General features: G+C 42.1%; 1 long non-coding RNA gene across 4 annotated transcripts in view; it reads left to right on the top strand.

The window, feature by feature from the left end:
* LOC102771423 overlaps positions 1 to 21,002 on the top strand; it is a 271,101-nt gene that overhangs the window by 96,130 nt on the left and 153,969 nt on the right. For all 4 annotated transcript variants that reach the window (XR_001512410.1, XR_436500.2, XR_001512412.1 and 1 more), the window contains one exon: positions 13,603 to 13,736. This is a non-coding gene — a long non-coding RNA (uncharacterized LOC102771423). The remainder of the gene's footprint in view (positions 1 to 13,602; positions 13,737 to 21,002) is intronic.

Here is a 21,002-nt window from a genome sequence, read left to right on the forward strand (position 1 = left end):
AAGGGCCCCCGCCCCAGCCCTGAGTGCACAAATTTGTGTGCACCGGGCCTCTAGTGTATAATAATAGAAATCAGCTCAGCCTTTGTAAGTCCATAATCCTGAGAGTTAATAGTTTCCTAGTTTTGTACCCTAGGCACCTCAGTCGCCTCACTCCAGTTCTGGTCTTGTGAAATAAGTGCATTGAGAAGTCGGTTTTTGTTAAAGATGTGGTTTGTAACCCACTTACTCTCCCAATCCAAGTTATTGTTCATAATCTTGAGGCATCAAAGTTTTATAAGAAATAACTGTGAAAAGGTTTGATTGGGATTTTATCTTGAAAATACAATATAACTTATGAAAATAGTCTTATTTTATGGTTAAGAGAATTTAAGCCATAATTCCAATTGTGAGATATGCTTAGAACAATCAAAGCAAGACTCAAATGCTGTGAGTTGTGTCTAATTTTTCTTTAAAAATGGAACCAGATGACATCTTTAGTGTCACTTTTGCATCATGATCATAAAGATTAGTTCACAAAAATATACAAGGCCTTTATTCATTTTCTCTGATGGACTCCTCCTGAGTTTGATGTTAAAGTGATTCCCGTTGGAGGCATCTATAGTGCCGTCTTACTTACTTACAGGCCCTTCTTTGGTTACTAAATAGTCTAATTTTTCCATATCACCATCTGTCCTTGCCTGTGGGAATGATTAGAGCAATTCTGCTCAGTTGGCAAATCCCTGTATCTTTTACAAGATTTGTAATTTTACTTTGCTCTCCATTTGTATTGTTCTGATACTGTATTTTGGGGATTTTAAAATAGCTAACAATCCATAAGGTAATAGCTGGCAAATACTGTTGACATAGTGAGGGGAGAGGAGCTAAAATTAAAGCAGAAAGTTGTTTGAGGGAGACTAGCTTTGAAAGAGGCCATTTCTTTGGGGGACACACATAATAAATACTAAGATAATGGGGACCTCCAATACTTGGAGCATAGTTCCCAGAAACAACGGTGTTCTGAAATCAAGGTGCTTTTTCTAGTGTAGTCAACTCTACATTTTAATAAATGGATCTGGTATAACTTCTCATCCATAAAGGAAAAAAATGAAATTCAATTTCTATTTCATTCCACATACAAACATGGATTGTTCTTGGTTTAAAGAAAAAAGCTAAAGAGAAACTTTAAAATGATTAGAAAAGAATATAGGAGAATATCTTTATGACACTGAGATAGGGAAGGAGTTCTTAAATAAGATAAAAGGCACAAAACAAAAAGACTGATGAATATGACTATATTAAATATAACACATGAGTACATCAAAATAAATAAAGAATATAAAGGTAAACTAGAGAGGAAAATTTAAAATATGAATAACATGAATAAAAATCTATGTGATATAAAGGATTTCTAGCCCAGCTGGTGTTGCTCAGTGGTTGAGCATAGACCTATGAACCATGGTCACAGATGGATGTTTCTTTCTCTCATTTCTTTCTCCCTTCCTCTCTGTAAAAGAGAAGATCATTCTACATTTTTTAATGTTTATCTTCTCTTTATAACAAGTGGTGTTTGTTTTCTTTCTTATGAACCTTGGATGCCCAGAATTAGATTAACTATAATCCCTGTTCCATGGCACAGTTGTCATTGGCCCTTGCATGAACTACTTTGTTTTGGTAGTTATTTTATACCATAATAACCATCCCCAAATTCACCACACAAAACAAACGCTAAGATTTTACAGTAGCCAACATTTACCCATATGCTAAACTGGTTGTGTTTTTCTGCTTCCTTCCATTTGACCCTGTACACCATGATCATCATTCTCTTGCTTTCTGTTTAAGTAGTTGAATTGCCTTTCTATTTCTAAACTTTATTAACATTGTGGGAGGTATTTAATAATTGAATTATTTTATAAGTTCTGCCTTTCTTTTTAATTATGTACAATTGCATATCAAAACAGAGTATAGCCCGGCTGGCATGGCTCAGTGTTGAGCATCGACCTGTGAACCAGGAGGTCACGGTTCAGTTTTCAGTCAGGGCACATGCCCTAGTTGTGGGCTCAATCTCCAGTGTGGGGTGTGTAGGAGGAAGCTGATCAATGATACTCTCTCATCATTGTTGTTTCTATCTCTCTCTCCCCTTCCTTTCCCCTCTCTGAAATCAATGAAAATCTACTTTAAAAAACTGAGACTATATTTCCGTTTTCATCAAGATATAATTGACATATAACCTTATATTAGTTCCAGATGTACAACAGAATGACTCAATATCCTTCCTATATAATAAAGAGCTAATATGCTAAATAGACCAGACAGCTGAATGACCTTCCGTAACGACCTTCTGGAATGACCAGTGGGTAGGGGGCAGGGCCAGTGAACCTGTGCCGCCAGGCCAGCCATGTCAACAAACGTGGTGGCACAGTCCTGGCACCTCCACAGAGGCGGGATGGGGCGCGACCACGGTACCTCAATCTCACATGACCCCCTCCCTCGGCCAGCCCAGTCCCCCAACCACCCCCACCCCCAGTGGGCAGGGGGCAGGGCCAGCACTAAGGAGCAGCGAGCCCAGCTTCTGGTTGAGCTGCACTTCCCACCCCTCTACCCATACTCAGCCAGAAGCTGGACTCCGGGCTGGCGAGAGCAGCAGCAGTGGCGGGAGCCTCTCCCACCTCCACGGCAGGTGGGCGATAAGGAGTGAGGGGTCCTGGACTGTGAGAGCCTGGACTGCGAGAGGGCACAAGCTGGGCTGAGGTGAGGGACCCCTCCCCCCAGTGCACAAATTTTGTGTACTAGGCCTCTAGTTTATATATATTGTGAAATGATCACCATAAAAGTCTAGTTAACATCCATCACCACATGAATTTTTGTGTGTGTGATAAGAACTTTTAAGATCTACTCTCTTAGCAACTTTCACATATGTAGTACTTGAGTCACCATGCTGTTCATTCTATTTTTTTATGTTGGTTGTTTTTAACTTTATGAAAAGGACATCACACTTCGGGACTATTTTCACTTACTATCATGTTGCTAAGAGTCATCCATATTGTTGTACATGATTGCAGTTCACTTGGTTTGACTGCTGTATTATATTCCATTGATGAATATTCCTCAGTTTAATCATCTACTCACCCACTGATGGGAACCTGGGTTGTCTCCAGGTTTTTACCTTGATGCACAGTGGTCTCTGACCATTCAAGTGCATGTGCTGGTTGGGCATGAGCAAGCATTTCAGTGGAGTAGAACTGCTGGGTCACAGAGTATGTGAGTCTTTAACTCTTGGAGATGACACCAAGTAGAATTCAATGAGATGTCACCAATTTATACTCCTCCAGTAATGTATATGAATTCCTATGGGTCCATATCCTTTCCAATATTTGGCATTATCAGCCTTCTTCATTGGGCCATTTGATTATCAGTAAAATGGTATCTCATGTGATCTTGATTTGTGTTTCCTTCATCACTAATAATATTTTTTCATGCATCTATTGTACTTATATGTTTTCTCTTCTGCAAAATGCTTTTTCCTGTTTTCTGCCCACATTTCTCTTATTTTATTTGTGGTTTGCTTATTGATTTACAGGCATTTTAACATATTTTGATGCCAATTCTTTATAGATTATATACTCACTGCAGAATATCTTATTGAAGTTGGTAACTCATCTTTATAATATCTGTAAGGTGTACTAGTGAATAAAAGTTCTTAAAATAACACACGTATGACATTCCACAATACTCAAGTAGACTTCTGGATAGCATGGCAGGGAGTAAAATTCCCCAGTTTCTTACTTTGTGGATTGTGGTAGAAGTTTAGCATATAAAGAAAACTGTTAAGACACATGGGGTGTACCCATCATCCAGCTTAAGGAACAACTTTACTAAATCCTGTCTCATTTATTGATTCATTAAAAAATATTTGAGTGACTATGTGTCTAGCATTGTGCTAAGTATTGCAAAATAGTAAGATTTTAAAAAGGAGACAAAAATCCCTGACTCATGGAGCTTCCAGGAAAGTACAGCAGGGCCCCCTGATCCACTATTTTGCTTACATGGTCTCAGTTACCTGCGGTCAACCACGGACCAAAAGTATTAAAAGGAAAATTCCAGAAATAGGCAATTCATAAGTTTTAAACCACATGCTGTTCTGAGTAGCGTGATGAAATCTTGCAACTGTCCTACTTCATTTCCCTGGGACGCGAATCAGCCCTTTGTCCAGCGTCTCCACACTGTATACGCTCCCTGCCAGTTAGTCACTTAGTAGCTGTCTCTGTTATCAGATCAACTGTCACAGTGTCACAGTGGTTGTGTACAAGTGAGCCTCACTTTACTTAATAATGGCCCCAAAGTGAAAGAGCAATGATGCTGGTAATTCAGATATGCAAGGAGAAGCCATGAATTGCTTCCTTTAAGTGAAAAGGTATGTATTTATGGGGGGGGGGAGGGAACAGTATATAGAGGGTTTGGTACAATTCATGGTTCCATTGGGGGTGTTGGGACATTTGCCTTATGGATAAGGGGGATTATTTTTAATTTGGGGTTCATCATTCCCTTTCTACCTCTCATAGTTTATATCTGTGTACCTCTCTATATATCTATATGTTTATATAGATATATATCTATATGTCCATATATCTATATATCTGTATCTATATCATCTATCTAATCTGTCTCCAAAAAATATATTAGTTAGTTTACTATTACACTATCTGATATTCTTCTAAGCCTTGCTTTTTTACTTAATAATTTTGTGCATAAAATCCTAGTTCATTTATTTTTGGATTTATATTATGTGACCACTGTACAATGTATTCATTTTTACATTTATGAGATTATCTTTAGATTTTATCTATTGCAAACAATGTTACTATGAAATGATACCACAGATAATTTCTGTTATGAGTAGCAGTAATTCATTACTATTTATTTTTATATAGTGTTTAATGTATGTATATACCCAATTTATAATTTTTTACTTCAACATTAGTTGTTTCTATATTTGTATAATGCCATGTTTATATAAATTTCTTTGGGATTTGAAGCATATATTTGTGTTGGGATAGACATAGGCCCTGGCTGGTAGCTCAGTTGGTTGGAGTGTTGTCTAGTTACTCCAAGTCATGAGTTCAATCCTCGTTCAGGGCAAATACAAGAATCAAGCAATGAATGTACAAATAAGTGGAACAACAAATCGATGTTTTAAAAATGATATATGTAAGTTTAATTGTCATAGACACTGTTAAACAGTCATCCTAAGTGGTAATACAATTCACACTCCCGCAGCAAAGCCTGAGAGTAACCATTCTGTAGGCTGTGTATCACTGGCTTTTCATTTCCATTCACTTGATGATTAATAAAGGTGAGCAATTTTATAAAAGTTTATCAGCTGTCTAATATTATGTTTTATAAAGTAACAGTTCAACACTTTTACCTACTTTTTTCTGTTGTCTATTTTTTATTGGTTTATATATTCCCAAATAGGACCAATATACAGGATAGGACCAATGGTATGCCATTACTTAATTTTTTTTCTTAATAATCACTGAGTGTTTTTTTAAATATGTTTTTCGATTATTTTGAGAAAGAGAGGAAGGGAGAGAGATAGAGAGATAGACACATCGATGAGAGAGAGCCATCAATTGGCTGCCTCCTGCATGCCTCCTACCAGGAATCAAGCCCACAACCCCGACATGTGCCCTGACTGGGAATTGAACTGGGGACTCCTTGGTTCATGGGTGGGTGCTCAACCACTGAGCAACACCAGCCAGGCTACTTTTTAAATTGTTTTTCATTGGTTTTGCAAGCTGAACAATGGACTTGGGCCTTATCTCAAGAGCCACAGGAAGCCATCCAATAGTTTAAGCCAGGGAATGACACGATTAGACTTTTTGCTTCATAAAGAGCAGGAGGCAGAAAAGATCAATTAGTTTAGGTAGAGGCTGTACAGGTGGGCCATGGTGGTGACCGGAAGGAATAGCGGTTACAGTGGAGAGAAACAAGCAGGTCAGAGAGTTATTAAAGAGGTAGGGAAGTGGACTCAAAGAGTGATTGGATATGGGGACCACATACAAGGGGCCAGTCAAGAATCATTTCCACTCTGGGTAGCTGGGAAATGGTGATGCCAGATGCCAAGACGAGAATCTGAAAGAAGAACGTAGGGATCTGGTATATGCATGCCATTTGACCTGGCATTGGTTCACTGTCTGATGAGTCCTACCTTTCTCTAAAAAGGTATGGCTCACAAGCACTAGAAACGACAGAGATCTTGTTTGCAAACACTGGGACTGAGTTGGTAAAGACACTGTCACAGGTACCACAGTAAAGATCTTTAAGCGAAGGTTTCTGAAATCCACGAGCTAACATTACACAAACTAGTTCACTTCATTTTGTAATTCCTGGATTAGTTATTTGCATGGCATAAAGTTTAGTGCCATTAATCTCGAGATTATAAATTGAGGTCCCAGTTCCTCTGAGATTATTTCCCTTTGTTTTAAAAGCAAGATAATTGCCTAATGGATCTCCTGGACAATAACTAGATGGTAAAATCTTTTGTGCCAGGTACAACATGAAACAATTGTATATTCCTTCCTTGCATACAGTGGGCCACAACCACATGAAGGAAGCAACATTAATTTCCTACAGAGCCAAGATGAACTTTTCTGATCAGCAGTGAACTAGGAATGCGTAGACCTATGTCCTGTGACATGGTCAGTACTGTGGTCATTTTTATAGCTAATTCTTCCAGAAACCTATAAAGCGAGGTGGCCATGGGAGTGATGAATTTACCGGCTGCAGGAAATGTTGGCTTGTTATAACCAGATCAGACCCTGAAGCGTTGTTGTTAATATTTTGCCTTGGGGAGGGAGTTAGTGAAGATCCATGTTCATGTGCAGGAAGAAGGAATGCTAAGGGAAATAGAAACACTCTACATAGTTTATAATAGCGCCTTAATATTAGTTACAATTATGGTGTCAGATAGTACTAGACTTATCAGGGTGATCACTTCATAAGTATATAAATGTGTAATCACTATGTTGTTCATCTGAAATAACATAATAGTGTATGTCAACTGTAATTAAAAAAATAAATTTAAAAAAAATCCAAACTCTTATTGAATCAAATGTAAAAAATATATATATTAGTTAATAATTTGTATAAAGCCAATGTTTTATGTAGATGGTAATACTGCAAAATAGGTGGCAGAATGGAATTTGGTGTCAGGGAGAATGAAATGAAATCCTGATTTTGCTACTTAAGAAGCAATGTGAGCCCTAGCCAGTTTGCTAAATGGTTAGAGCATTGGCTAATGGAGCAAAGGGTCCCCAGTTCGATTCTGTTCGAGGGCATGCACCTTGGTTGCAGGCTTGATCCCTGGTCCCGGTCAGGGCATGTGCAAGAGGCAACCAATTGATGTGTCTCTCTCACATTGATGCTACTTTCTGTCTCTTCCCCTCCCTTCCATTCTCTCTAAAAATCAATGGAAAAAATAAATATCCTTAGGTGAGGATTAACACACACACACAGTGACTTTGACCAAATTATTTAAACTCTCTAAATTTTAGCTTCTTCGTTAATCAGTGGAACAATGTGCCTCTTTCTTGGGTTTAATGGGTTTAATGAGTGAACACATGGACTGAAGTGTCTGGGTTCGATCCAGACCAATACCTGATGTATCATAAGCATTCACAAATAGAGATAATATGAAAAAAATAACATGAATGTACTATGATTTCTAGCAGGCTATAGTTATATTAGACTTGGATACTTAGTATAGCTAAACCCATTGTAAGATACTCCTTAAATTTGTGGGTGGTTGATTTTTTATCAAGGTCTACAGAAACATAATAATATATTCCATCGACTCTAAGATGTGCATTTTTAAATATTTAAATGAGAGGCAGTGATGGCACAACATATCAAAACTTGTGAAAAGGATAGTGGCAGCTTAAAAGAAAAGCCCAGACCCGATAGTAGAGCATTCTCTTAAGAAATGCTACATCGCCAGTGTTCTCTGATGGGGAGGATGACATTGTGAAAAAACAGACACAGGGATCCTTATCTGTAAAACCGTTCAGAGGAACCAGAGTCTAAATGGGAAGTTCTAGAAATACCTCTTTCCATTTATGCTGTTTACACTTACCATTTTATACACATACACAACAGTAATGTTAAAAGTATGTGTCAAACTAGGTCTATTTATTGAATAGAGCACTTTCAGATCAATATAAAATGAACATTCTAGTGATAAAGAGTTGTGTCATAGTTTTGTTGTCTGTCTTTTTCATATTGCCATGCAAATAATAGAACATTTTATAACTGATGATAAGTTAGCTTTACTGCAATACAGTAAATAAGAATATATGGATAGTCAGGAGAATTTAGAGAGGTTAGAAAACTGAATTAATAAAAGCAGACCTACCTGGGTTCAAGTTTTAGCTCCTCCATTTCCAGTTATATTATCTTCAGTAAAATGACCTTCCCACTGAGCCTCTGTAAAATGGCAATTTTACCTAAATCATTATTAGGCAAATGAAATAATGTAGGTGAAATATTTAACATCATACTGTGCAAGTACTTCAAGTTGGTAATAAATGATCGATATTATTGTTATTATGATAATAATCTATAATTTTATTTTTAAAAATCAAACTATTTTCAGAGACTTGTTACATCATATAATGGAAAGCTATGTGTTATATCTATCAACTATCCACATAAAATAAAAATGTACATTTATAAATATTTGCATAAGTTACAAATTAAGCTTTTGAGTTTTTGTTTAAGCATGATATAAAAATGAATGAATGGGTAGTCATCATAATTGACAAGTATGTTTATAATGATCTGATTTAGAATGTCAGTTAAGTGCCCTATTCTAAAATGTAAGTGAGGTAAAGACAGGTGGCCATCTTCGAGCTGAAAATGGAAAATAGGAGGAATAAGTGGATGCTGATCAAAAACGTCAGGCCATGTATACTAAGGACCAAAATCATGCCATCAACTGGGGTTTCCAACAGAAGGCTGAAACTAGGAGACTTACAGGCAGATACACTAACCTTACAATTGAACTGTTACATCTCTGAACAATTATGAAGAATGCCCTTGGGCAGTGGTCAGCAAACTGTGGCTTGGCAAACCGCGGCTCGTGAGCCACATGTGGCTCTTTGGCCCCCGAGTGTGCCTCTTCCACAAAATACCGACTTCTGCGCATGGGCCACAAAGTTTCAATCACACTGTACATGCGCGCCCACACGTGGTATTTTGTGGAAGAGCCACACTCAAGGGGCCAAAGAGCCGCATGTGGCTCGTGAGCCACAGTTTGCCAACCACGGCCCTAGGGTGAATAGTAGTAGGCATCACTTCATTTAACAACAGTTAATAAGAGGATAGTATCTTATAGATACACATGCCTTTCTGAAGATCCCAGATCCCCTTTCATTGATTCTCAAATTTAAGATTCCTTTTAAAGAAAAAAGAAGTGTGGTCCTCTGGTGTTAACTTAAATTATTTTATTATAATGTTACTTAAATGATACATATAAAACTTACATAAGCAATGGCAAAGTTAAATAGAATCGGAGAAAAAAGTAAAAGCAAAACAAAGCCAATAAAATTAAACTTGAGTGCATTTGTTAAATGTAATTGCTGGAATTGTTTGGCTGAGATCCAGTAACTGCTTGCAACATGAGTAGGGTACTGACGGCACAAAGATTCCAATGCAATCACAAACCCAACTGCAAGCAAGCACGCTGCGATAGTTATCTTTTGCTTTGTAACAGATGCCACAAGAGTCGGTGGTGTAAGACACCAACAATCTTTCTTTCTCATGGTTTCTTAGGGTCAGAACCCGGAGAGGCTCAGCTGGGTAGTTCTGGCTTGGAGTCTTCCATGCGGTTGTCGTCAGATGGTGGCTGAGGCTGGGGTCATCTTTAAGTCTTTACCACTCCCAGGCCTCAGAGCTGGGCTAGAGAGACTTGGACAGTTGTGGCTTCTCTAGCAACTTCTATGCAGTCTTTCTATTTGGTCTGTGCAGCGGCAGCTTCAGGAGAACCAGATTTCTCCAGGATGCTCCTGGTGCATGTGCCAGAGAGAGCGGGTGGAGTCCTATCTCCTTTCCTAGCCTAGCCCCGGAAGTCATGCAAGGTCCCTTTGCCTCACTCTGCTCGTTAGTCACAAAGTCCCGCCTGGGTTCAAGGAAAGGGAACTTAGACTCCATGTTTTAAAGGGAGGAGTGTGAGAGAATTTGCAGTACATTAAAAAACCTCCAGGTATTGAAATCACGTGTCTTTATTCAATTTTAAAAGATTCATGTGCATGATTCAGTATGTGCTTTCATCTCTTTATAAATCTCAGAGGGAATTCATAGAACCCTAATCAAAGGCCAGCCAACCCCACTGGTGTGTGGACCCGAATTTGAGAAAAACTCAGTTATGTACCAGTTAAATGGCATGGAGTGGAGGTTGGCTTAAGTCGTGGGGTAGGAGATAATGGACTTAAAGAAACAGCAAGAGAAGACAACCAGAAAGTGTTTTGGGAACTAGCGAAGCTGAAGGACTTGTATGCCTGGATGACTCTTGTCTCTATAAAAGCCTTTCCCACGTGCTGAAGGATGGTTGAGGGCCCACTCCACAAGTAGCTGGGGCTTGGTGTCAGCATCCTTCAGTGCTCCTACCTGACCCAGTAAATACCAGTCGTAGTAAACAAAACGCTCTTTTAGGTGCTGGGGATATGGGAGAGTAATGCAGTCTCAATCCTTGGGGGTCTTCTGGGTCGAGGGGGGAAGGCAGGCATTAAGAAAAGTATTACAGATATAATAAAAGCTACCAAAAGGAAATCAGAAGGTTCTGTGAAGACACTAAATTAGTTGGGGAGGAGAATGGAACAGAGAATGACCTGTAAGCCAACACCCAGAGAAGGACAAGGAGATAACTAGGTGGAGGGGAAGTAGGTGGGGAGTTTTCTGGCTTTTTAAAATACATGCTTTCAACCACTGTATATCTCCTGCTTCAAACATCACACAAGAAAATTGTGGCTACCACTAAATAGATGTCTGGACCATAAAAGAACATTGGTGGGTAGAATATGAATATGCTTATAAATTCATATTTTTAAATTATTTGGTGATCCACAAATCCTGGTAAGGCATGAAGGGAAGCAGATGTTCCAATGGCTTGAGTCCGTCCTCTGTATTCATCATCTCATGAAGGCAGACCATTGGGACCTAGATGGTGTGCAGACTGGCTAGCTGTGCACAGGTGGCTCACGCTGGGGATTCCAGGCAGCAGAGCTTTCCGTCCATCAGCAGTTTCTCCAGGTCCATTACTAACGGGTCAGAGAGAGCAGCTCACCTCCCATTGACTTCAGAAGGAGCCTGGGCCTGATGTCTCTCATTTCACAGCTTTGCTTTCCTTCTATTTCCTTTGTTGTCGGTAGAACTCCCAATACTTGAAGAGAGGCTCTGCTATTCCACCCAAAAAACAAGGGCCCTGAGAGTATGGTCAGTTGGTTGGAGCATCATCCCGTGCACTGAAAGGTCATGGGTTCCATCCCAGCTCCAGGCACATACCTAGGTTGAGGGTTCAGTCCTAGTTGGGCCACGTATAGGAGGCAACCAATCGATCTCTCTCACATTGATGTTTTTCTCTTGTTCTCTTTCTCTCTCCCTTCCTCTCTCTAAAGGCAATAAAAATATCCTCAGGTGAGGCTTAAAAAAAAGGAAAGAAAATAGAAAAGTTCATGCTTTAAGAAAACACACACAACACAGAAGGAAGGGGGAGGCAGACCCTTCTTGCCCCTGACTGACAATTCAGATGCCTGCATGTCCGTCTCTATGGGGAGGGTGTCTTAAACCACACGCGAAGGGGATGAAAGGTTCCTCAGAGGTCCCAATGCCAGGGCTGAACTTTCTCCTCTCTGGCCCCATGTTGTCTTGGGCACAGTTGTCATAATTAGCTTTCATCTACCTCTTATATTTGAGATAACAATTTTATCCCAAATGACTGAGATATGGCCTGCAATTCACCCATGAAGTTGCCATTATCTAGAGGGAAACAGTCTGTGTGTTGGCTTTGTGTTAATGAAGGGCTCTGAGGAGGGGTGTGTGTGAATAATTAGAATGGAAGCTGGCCCAGGGACAGACATTATCCCTTTAATTTCTGAACTAAATTATGGAGAGATCCAAGAGTCCTGAGGGGAGAAGGGGCTAGTCTCAGGATGGTACAATTTGCTAACTGGTCTGGACAAATTCTTTTATTTTTAATCCTCACCTGAGGATATTTTTCCCATTAATTTTCTCTCTCTCTCTCTCTCTCTTTTAGAGAGAGTGGAGTGGGGGGGGGGGGAGAGAGATATCAATGTGAGAGAGACACATCGATTGGTTGCTTCCCAGGTGCACACCCCCATCCCCTACTCCCACCCAGGGGCTGGGGATCAAGCCTGCAAGTGAGGTACCAGGTACATGCCTTTGCAGAAATTGAACCGCAAACCTCTGGTGGGCGGGCTGACCCTCTCACCACTGAGGAAAATGGCTAGAGCTGGAAGCATTTGGGAAGTTTAACAGAGGTGCCTCTGGGAAGGCAGTGCCTTCTGTTAAGGAGCACAAGGCAGTGTGTGCTGCAAAGGAGCTGGTGTGGCAGAGCTGGCTTTCAGGGCCGCTCCTGTGACTCACCATGTCATCTCCCTCAACCTCAGTTTCCCCATCAGGCTAAATGACGTTTGAGCTTCTTTCAGTCATTTTTACAATGATAAAGCCATAATTCCAGGCACTGTTTTGGTTCTTAACACACAAAATTTCAATGTGAGGGGGAAAATGGGTACATGGGTAAATTACAATTGGTTATACAGTGGTAGAAATCTTGGGAATTTAGTGGCCCATTTCATTGAAAGCTCCAGGAAATGTGTTGATTTCAGGCGTTGCTAGTTCAAGTTGCTTAAATATTTTCATAAGGACTTGCTCTCTCCCCAGCTTTCAACCCATTTCTACTCTTGTGGATTTATTTTCAGGGAGATTTTCCCCAAGTGGTGGTTAAGAAGTACACTAGCAAGTAGGCTTTCATTTTATCAATTTCTCAACCGCAGCAGATGAAGAACACTTCTACTTCAAATCATGCCTGCAAAGCCCCAGGTCTCATGGCTCCGCCTGAGGAATGTGTCCTTCTTTGAATTCCACTGAGGCCAAGGGACACAGAGCTCTGACGGGCTGGGCCCAGGCCACAGACCATCCTCTTGAGCCAAAAGGAAGTATTAAATTCAAACTTCACAATAGGGGGAAGGTCGGTTGCTCCAACGAAATTTGGGGTTTTGTTCCCAAGCGAAGTCAGTCAAATCCAGCTGGTCCCATTCCAAACAAGGATTTAGAATAAACAAAACCATCAACACACAGGTGCCCACAGAGATTGATCTGGAAACTTTAGTGAAGCAGGAAAAACAAGGTGTTAATCTTGACGAATCATTTTGATGTGCTCTGTCTTCGAGGTTCACGGGGCCAGCAGGCCTTGTCTCTGTTGACTTACTCTGAGCCTGGTGTTGAGCTAGGAGCTGAGCACAAGGACGGAGCAGGCCCTCCTGGACTCCTGGCCAGTGTCTGACTGAGAGGGGAAACATGCCACCACTTTGTTATCTTGCTCTCCATCAGGGATGTCTACATCCAGCATTCTTCTCAAACAAGCCGCAGATCTGCTTCTTGCCCTTTGAAAGCTGATGGCTCCGCTTCCAAGTCCCGTGGCTGGCGGGCAGATTATGAAACGGGATGCACTGTCAGAAACGCAGGTATGAAATCTGAACTGCATGGCCTCACGTAAACCCCACCAGCGCTCAGCCGAGGGCGCCGTTCCCTTCACCAGGTGTAAGGACAGAAGGCCCATTGTCCTTCGGAGCCTATAAGATAAATGGAAAGATCCAGTCCTTGCTGGTTAATCTGCTGGTGATAAAGAGTATTGTTTTATCTCCTGCCATCTCCCTGTTCCAGGGGATGAGTTCTATTGTGACACAAAGTCTGCTTTGTCTTCCCAGCCCAGCGAGACGTTTAACCTGACCTTTCCTCTAACCTGGGTCATCACAGCCTGGGCAGAGTTGGTTGGTCTTATGCATTGAGAGGACTATCATCTAAAGAGATGCCACGATGCTGAAAAACAGCGTGATTCTCATCTGCTTTAAAAAAAAAAAAATACTTTTTTTGGAGCAGTTTTACTATTGACAGAGAAATTGAGTGGAATGTACAGCTCCCATCTCCTCCCTCAGCCTTCTCCCTGCCCCACGGTTCCCTGTTATTCACATCTTACATCCGTGTGCAATTGACGAGCCAATAGTAATACATTATTAACTAAAGTTCATAGTTTACATGAGGGCTTACTCTTTCCATTGCGCACTTTGGATTTTGACAGCTGTACAATGACATGAGTTCACCATCTCAGTCTCACACGGGGTAGGTTCGTTGTCCTGCACTCCCAGGTCCCATGGTTTCCTGTGTCCCCAGGTTTGCTTTTTCCAGAATGTCAGGTCGTGGGACTCCTACACTGTGTAGTCTTTTCAGATTAGTGTCTTTCACTTGGCAATATGCATCGGAGGTTCCTCCATGTCTTTTCATGTCTTGATAGCTCATTTCTGTTTCTTACTGAATAGCTTCTGCTTAATATGTAAAGCTTTCAGTGAATGAAAGCGATGGCATTAACGTCCCTCTCACTTCCCCTTCACTGGCATCTTCATGATGGTGAGAGACGCTAGCCATCTCCTATGTTTTGAAGGTGAGCTCGCTATGGTGCTGTTTGAAAGAAGCAAATGCAGACCAGCTTCAAGTACGTTCCGTGAGGCTGCAGAAATAAAGAGTGAACTCCAGCATCTCCATCGCAGCCACACTAGAGAAGGGCTGTTCAGGCAGAGGCAACATTGGTGATCTTAGCATTTTATCCAGAATAATTTGTATCCATAGACTTTGTGTTTTCCCTAAAATAAATGATTTCCTAATTTTTTTCTTCTGAGGTCCCACTTACTTGGTTAGTAATATCATTTGTTTTTAATACATGAAGCAAACATTTTTTTTCTTTATTTACATTTCCTGAATGGAGTCCACTTGGGCAACACGAAGAGGCACTCCCACTCACTTAGCTGGTATTTGACAGTCACGCAGGTACAGGCTTTACAATTCCAGGGAGTGAGTTAGTGTCCCGTCTCTGCTCCTGACTACCTGTGTGTCTTTTTATAAGTAATTTCTCCTCTCTTGGCCTCAATTTGCTCTTCAGTAAAACACGACTAATAGTAGGCTCTTCCTTGTAAGACTTGTAAAGATAGGGAAGGAGATAAACCATGGAGAGCTTTAAGCACAGTTTCAACAAAAAACTTCCTCAAGCGTCATCCTCCTCGCACCAGGCAACTGGCCTTTGTGTGTAGAGGAAATGCTGAATACAGTGTAGATGCTCATTAAATTATCCTGGCTGACCAAGGGGGCAGAGGAAGGGCAAATCCTATCATGTGTGTGCTCTCGGAGCCACAGTCCAGGAAGCAACTTAATTGGGGTCAAGCCTGATGGCAGCGATTAGGCGCCCTGTGCAATCTTATGGAACCAAGGACACCAATGCTAGTACCTTGTCTCTGCCTCACATTCTCCTCTCTCCACCCTCAGAAAGTCCATTTCCTGAGCAAGCGCCACTGACACTGAGGGTCCTTCTGACTGTGATTTAATTTAGCTTTAAATCCTAGCTCTAGAAATCACCTCTCTCTGTCTATACCCCTCAGAGACCTAGCCTTTCTCTAGATAAGCAGCAACCCCTGAGGCAGCGCAAGACAGGAGTCGGTCTGACTAATGGTCATGGGCCTGGGCCTCCGGCAGGATAAAGGTAACATCCTGGCCTGGGCTGGGTTTCAGCTCCTGAGCCCTAAGGTGGAACGACCCCCTGGCTACTTCCCCGGGAGACAGACGGGGGACAAGGGAACAGACCTCAGAGCTCTCCTCACGACCTGAAGATTCATCCCCCTCACCTCAGCTCTGATGACTCAGCTCCCAGCACAACCCGAAAACCTGAATCCCTAACCCACTGTGCCTTGTGATTTTGCCTTATGTGACCTGTATCTGACAGGCTGCCATGGGGTTCAGGCTTTGACGTTGGCTTCCTGTTCTCCTGGGTGGCGCCATTCAGAATAAAATAGCCAATCTTCCTCCACTGCGGTCCTCAGTGTCTAGTGTTTGGCTCTGCTAAGGCCAGGTGGGCCAGCTCTGTTCTTCACCCTGGCCTTGGGAAGGTGACTGGAGGATGGCCTGGTTTCCAGGTTTACTGAACCATTTCCGAGGGGACATTCTCATTCTGTCCCTCCTTCTTCCCCCTCCCCCCAACTCCTCTCAGCTGAAACTACTTATCAACTAACAGTTGTTGAGATCCAATGGAGCAAGAAATCTCAATCCCGAGAGCGAAGTGTCCCGTGGGCATCATTTTTCATCTTGCTTTTACTTTTTACTCACTTCCATCATTTCACAGAGGCAAACTCCTTGCCAGAGGCAGGGTAAATAAACGCAGACACATCCTGTCTCCCTTACATCTTTGTTTATCCATAAGCTGTCAAGGATACAGATGAAAACCCACTAAACCGTGCTCCAAGCAGTTCCACAAAGGCCCAAGGAGACCCAGACCGAAAGTCCATTGCGGGGGAAGAGAGCTCCTGAAATGATACCGAGCCGGCTCCCTGTGAAGACAAGAATAAAAACTAAACACACCCACAAAGGTGACCAAGTGTCTCAGCTAGGAGTGCACGCTATTGTGCAGAAAGCATAAGAAGGAGACACAGAAACAGTGCTGTGAGGAGTCCATGAGCAGGGAAAGTGCTTGAGCTGAGTGGTTCTCCACCGTCCTAATGCCGAGACCCTTTCATACAGTTCCTCAGGTTGTGGTGACCCCCAACCATAAAATTATTCTCGTTGCTACTTCATAACTGTAATTTTGCTACTGTTATGAATTGTAATGTAAATATCTGGTATGCAGGAGGTATTTTCATTGTTCGCGACCCACGGGTTGAGAACCGCTGGGAGAGCATAGACTGTGAGTGGGAATGCGGGTCTGAGCCCTGGCCCCACCTTTCGCCTTTTCACCTTTAAAAGGAGGACAACGCATTGGCTTACTCCAAGCCTCACTTTCCTCAGCTGTAAACTGGGATAAATTAGTATTCACCTCAGAAATTATCGTTTGAAGATTTGATGAGATAAAAAAAAGTAAAATCGAATCAGGGAAAAGGGAGTCATATGTAATACTTTAAACAATAAACATAAATAAATAAATAAAAGGCTTGGGGAAGGCGTGGCTCTGGTAGACATTCTCTGAGAGTTCGAGGTGACTTTTCAGATGTCAATAAGGACTGAGGACCAGGGCCCGGAGCAGGCGGTGCTGCCCCGACTATGCCACATCAAATCTTGTATTCCAGGGCCGCCGTGAGCTTAGTTTTCTGCAGAAAACAATTTGAGAAATGCCTTCAATACATAAAACTGAGGACTCTGGACGGGGGATGTCCGTCTTGAACACCCTGTTTAGAAAGTTAGGTTTGAAAGCAAAGCTTGTGGTTACTTCTGTAACATTCGGGGCATCAGATTTTGGGATCAGGAAGGCATCCTCAGTGCCATCCTCATTTCTATGGAAAAATCTGATTTCATTCCCATCACACCTTGTCACAGTTGCCTTTCTGGGACCCCAGTGCAAACGAGGCCTGCCTACTCACACTGGTGCAAGCTGTGCAAAGGGTGGCCCTCCGTCTTCACCTAGACCAGTGATGGTGAACCTTCTGAGCTTGGCGTGTCAGCATTTTGAAAAACCCTAACTTAACTCTGGTGCCGTGTCACATATAGAAATTTTTTGATATTTGCAACCATAGTGAAACAAAGGCTTATATTTTTTATATTTATTTTATATATTTAAATGCCATTTAACAAAGAAAAATCAACCAAAAAAATGATTTTGCTTGTCACATCTGACATGCACGTCATAGGTTCGCCATCACTGACCTAGACAGCAGGCCTCTGTCTACCCCGCCCGCTCCTGGGTCAGGGTTTCCCCTGCGACCTGTGCACACAGAGCCAGGGCCTGCCCCGGCAGGCACGAGGAGCCTGGCAGCCGCATCTTGCCTCTGGAGAAGGAGAGCCTGCACGCAGAGAATGGATGTTTTATGATCTGCGGGAGGTGGATGATACAAGGTGCAGGTTTGCAGCTTGATTTTCCGTGCGTGCGTGTGTTTTTTTTTTTTTTAAGCAAGGAAGCTCAGCAGTGAAACTCGTTTTCCACAATTCCCCAAGTGGTTTTGAAATAAATCTGTGAATTTAATCAGCCTCCTCTGTTGAGGCAATCTCTCCTAATTGGGTCCTTGTGAGGGACAATAGACATGAGGACAAAAATACTTCATCTCTGGAAAGGAAGCCAGAGTCCCATCCGAAGCACTGACTATAAATCTCCCATCCCCCAAAGAAACGGAGCACAGGCTTCAGGGCACCTGGGGCATCAGGCTCACACGTCCAGGTGATGCTTGTATTCTAGTCCGTCTTTCTCCTCCTTCCCAGCCAACATCAAGAAAATGAAAATCCCGAAATGAAAACCCAATGTCTCCAGTACCACATTGGCTAGCAACCAAGTGGACTACTCGGTAGGCAGCTGGAAGTTTTCCCGAAGATTGCAGTGGAGTAATGGGGAATTGCATGCGAAGTGAAAGCAAAGATGGAACACAGAATCCAAACAACAGGAGTTGGTTTTCTTTCTCTTTCGCTGATAGTCAGTTTGCACTCCTGTGTCCATCCTGGCAGTAAGGGTGGTGTTTGGAAGCCCCCACTTCAGAAATGAGACACACACAGCTGTTGGCCTTCAGCCAGCCAAGAGACCTAGTGGAAAAAGTGGGGCGATGCTTCATGTTCCCCGATTATGGGACAAATATGATCTCTGGATCTAGTTGGCATCGGTCCTAGAGGGGTCAGGGGTTGAGAGAGAGGAAGAGAGAGAGAGAGGTCCCAGAATTGGAGGCAGGACTTTCTCTGAGGGGTTGGAGAGCAACCTAGATTTTTCATCCTGGAAAATGAGAGAAGCGAAGCATACTAATTGAATTAGAAGTGGAGGAAAAAGAAGAATTTCACAAGGATGTCATCTGTCTCAACCTCATCCAACTTACCCTGGCCTTCCAGCACCCTGTCCATTCCCTGGATGGGAGAGCAGTCCCCACACGTCCTGTCCTCTTGCCTGTTGTGGCCACTGGTGTCAACAGATCGTCTTGGTGATAAAACAAGAACTCACCTGTGGTCAGCGGACACAGGCCCAAAACTGGAGGCAGGGCTGTGAAAAAAATGCCATCTTCCCTGCAAATCAGGCACAAACATTGGCTGGAACAACAAAAGAGCTAGTGTGCTTCAAGTCTGTAGCCGCAGGCCCTCGCTAGCATGTGAATAGGGGCACTGATGGGGCAGAAATGCAATAAAATCCCAGCCTCCCTCTTTCAGCTCCGAGTTGTGGTTTCTCCGCTTCCTCCCACTGGGCAGCTTCAGTATGAATTGCTCCCAAAACCAACAGTAAAATTTAACCACCACTCCTTGCAGGAAAAGAAGAAATCCTCATCTCTTTGGGGAATTTTCTTCTGGTGCAAGTCTTGCTGACTTTGGCATGCCTCTCAGGCACACACACACACTGTGGGGGTTTCCAGATGATCCTCCTATGCAGACCAGGGCTCTCAACAAAGTGTTGTCCCTGGACAGGGATCGGAATCACCTGAGAGCTCATTAGAAATGCAAACTCTTGGTCTCTCACAGTCCTACCCAATCAGCTATGGGAACTGGGCCCAGCAAGCCCTGTTTTCAGGAGCCTCCAGGTGATTCCAATGCACACTTAAGTTTGAGAACCACTGATAGAGGTTGATCATTTCCTCAAAATTCCTCACATTTTCATGCCTGTGTGTTTTGTCCTCCCATTCCCTGCACTTCTCTCTTTTCTGCTGAGCAGGCTCATTCCCCAAAATACCCTCTCTTATTTGTAAACCTCCCTGACACCATCTTCTCCACCTAAGTAGAATTAATTGCCCCTTATTTGTGCTCTGACAACACTTCAGGCAGCCACTAATACATTATATCACAGTCAACATATCTCCATTTTCTAAACCAGGCTGAGAGAGCGGGAAAATGTCTAATTCAGCAAAGATTGTGTACAAAAGACCACGGGCCTATCATTAAGTTAATTCTGGTGATACCAAAATAAAATAACAAAAATCGTGGTGAAAAAGTGGGGCACTGCCTCCTTTACCTGCCTCATTGCTGCCAAGTGAGATTTCAAATCTCTGGCCATCTCACTCTGACATGTGCTAGCTGTGTAACTGTGGGCGAGCTATTCAACTTCCTTGACTCTCCCTTCCTCTCTCTAAAATTCAGTTTTAAAAAATCTGATGCTTGTGTCTAACTCCCAAATGAGAGTAAGGAAATGCTGATAGTATGAACCTCGTGTTTATGGGATGATTAAATTAAAAATATGTTTACAGCACTCAGCACAGGACCTGCTCAGAATAGGTACTCAGTGAATGCTGGTTGCTATTGCTAATTAACACTAGAAAGACTGAAATTTAGTATATACCTATATTGCCCAAAAGCCGTCAAAATGACTGCATCGTGAAAGAATAACTAATGTGTAAAGAAATTTGTTTAAAATTAATTTTTAATATTTTTTATATTATTTACAGTTATATAACAAGTTATTCGACATTTCTTTCATGAATTTAGGGCACAAAAGAAATAAAATAAACAACTTATTAGAACAAGTATCACTGCATAAAGATTTGAATAACAAGTACTAGTTTAGCTTATTGAGCAACTGCAACTTATCAAGTATCGACAATTTATCATGTACTTGTATGTTATCATGTGACGGTAATCGAAAAAAAAAAATGAAAACTGTTATTTCAATACAGAGCCGAACTGGTCATATAAGAAATTTACTCAATTCAACAATAAGAGTCATTTGATTATTTTGTCGCGAGTGACATGCTAGTGAAAAAGTTATCGGTCGTGACATTTCTTCCACAGCCTGTATATGGCTCGCC

This window comes from Myotis davidii, unplaced genomic scaffold, assembly GCF_000327345.1.
Source record: "Myotis davidii unplaced genomic scaffold, ASM32734v1 scaffold189, whole genome shotgun sequence".
Lineage (NCBI taxonomy): Eukaryota > Metazoa > Chordata > Mammalia > Chiroptera > Vespertilionidae > Myotis > Myotis davidii.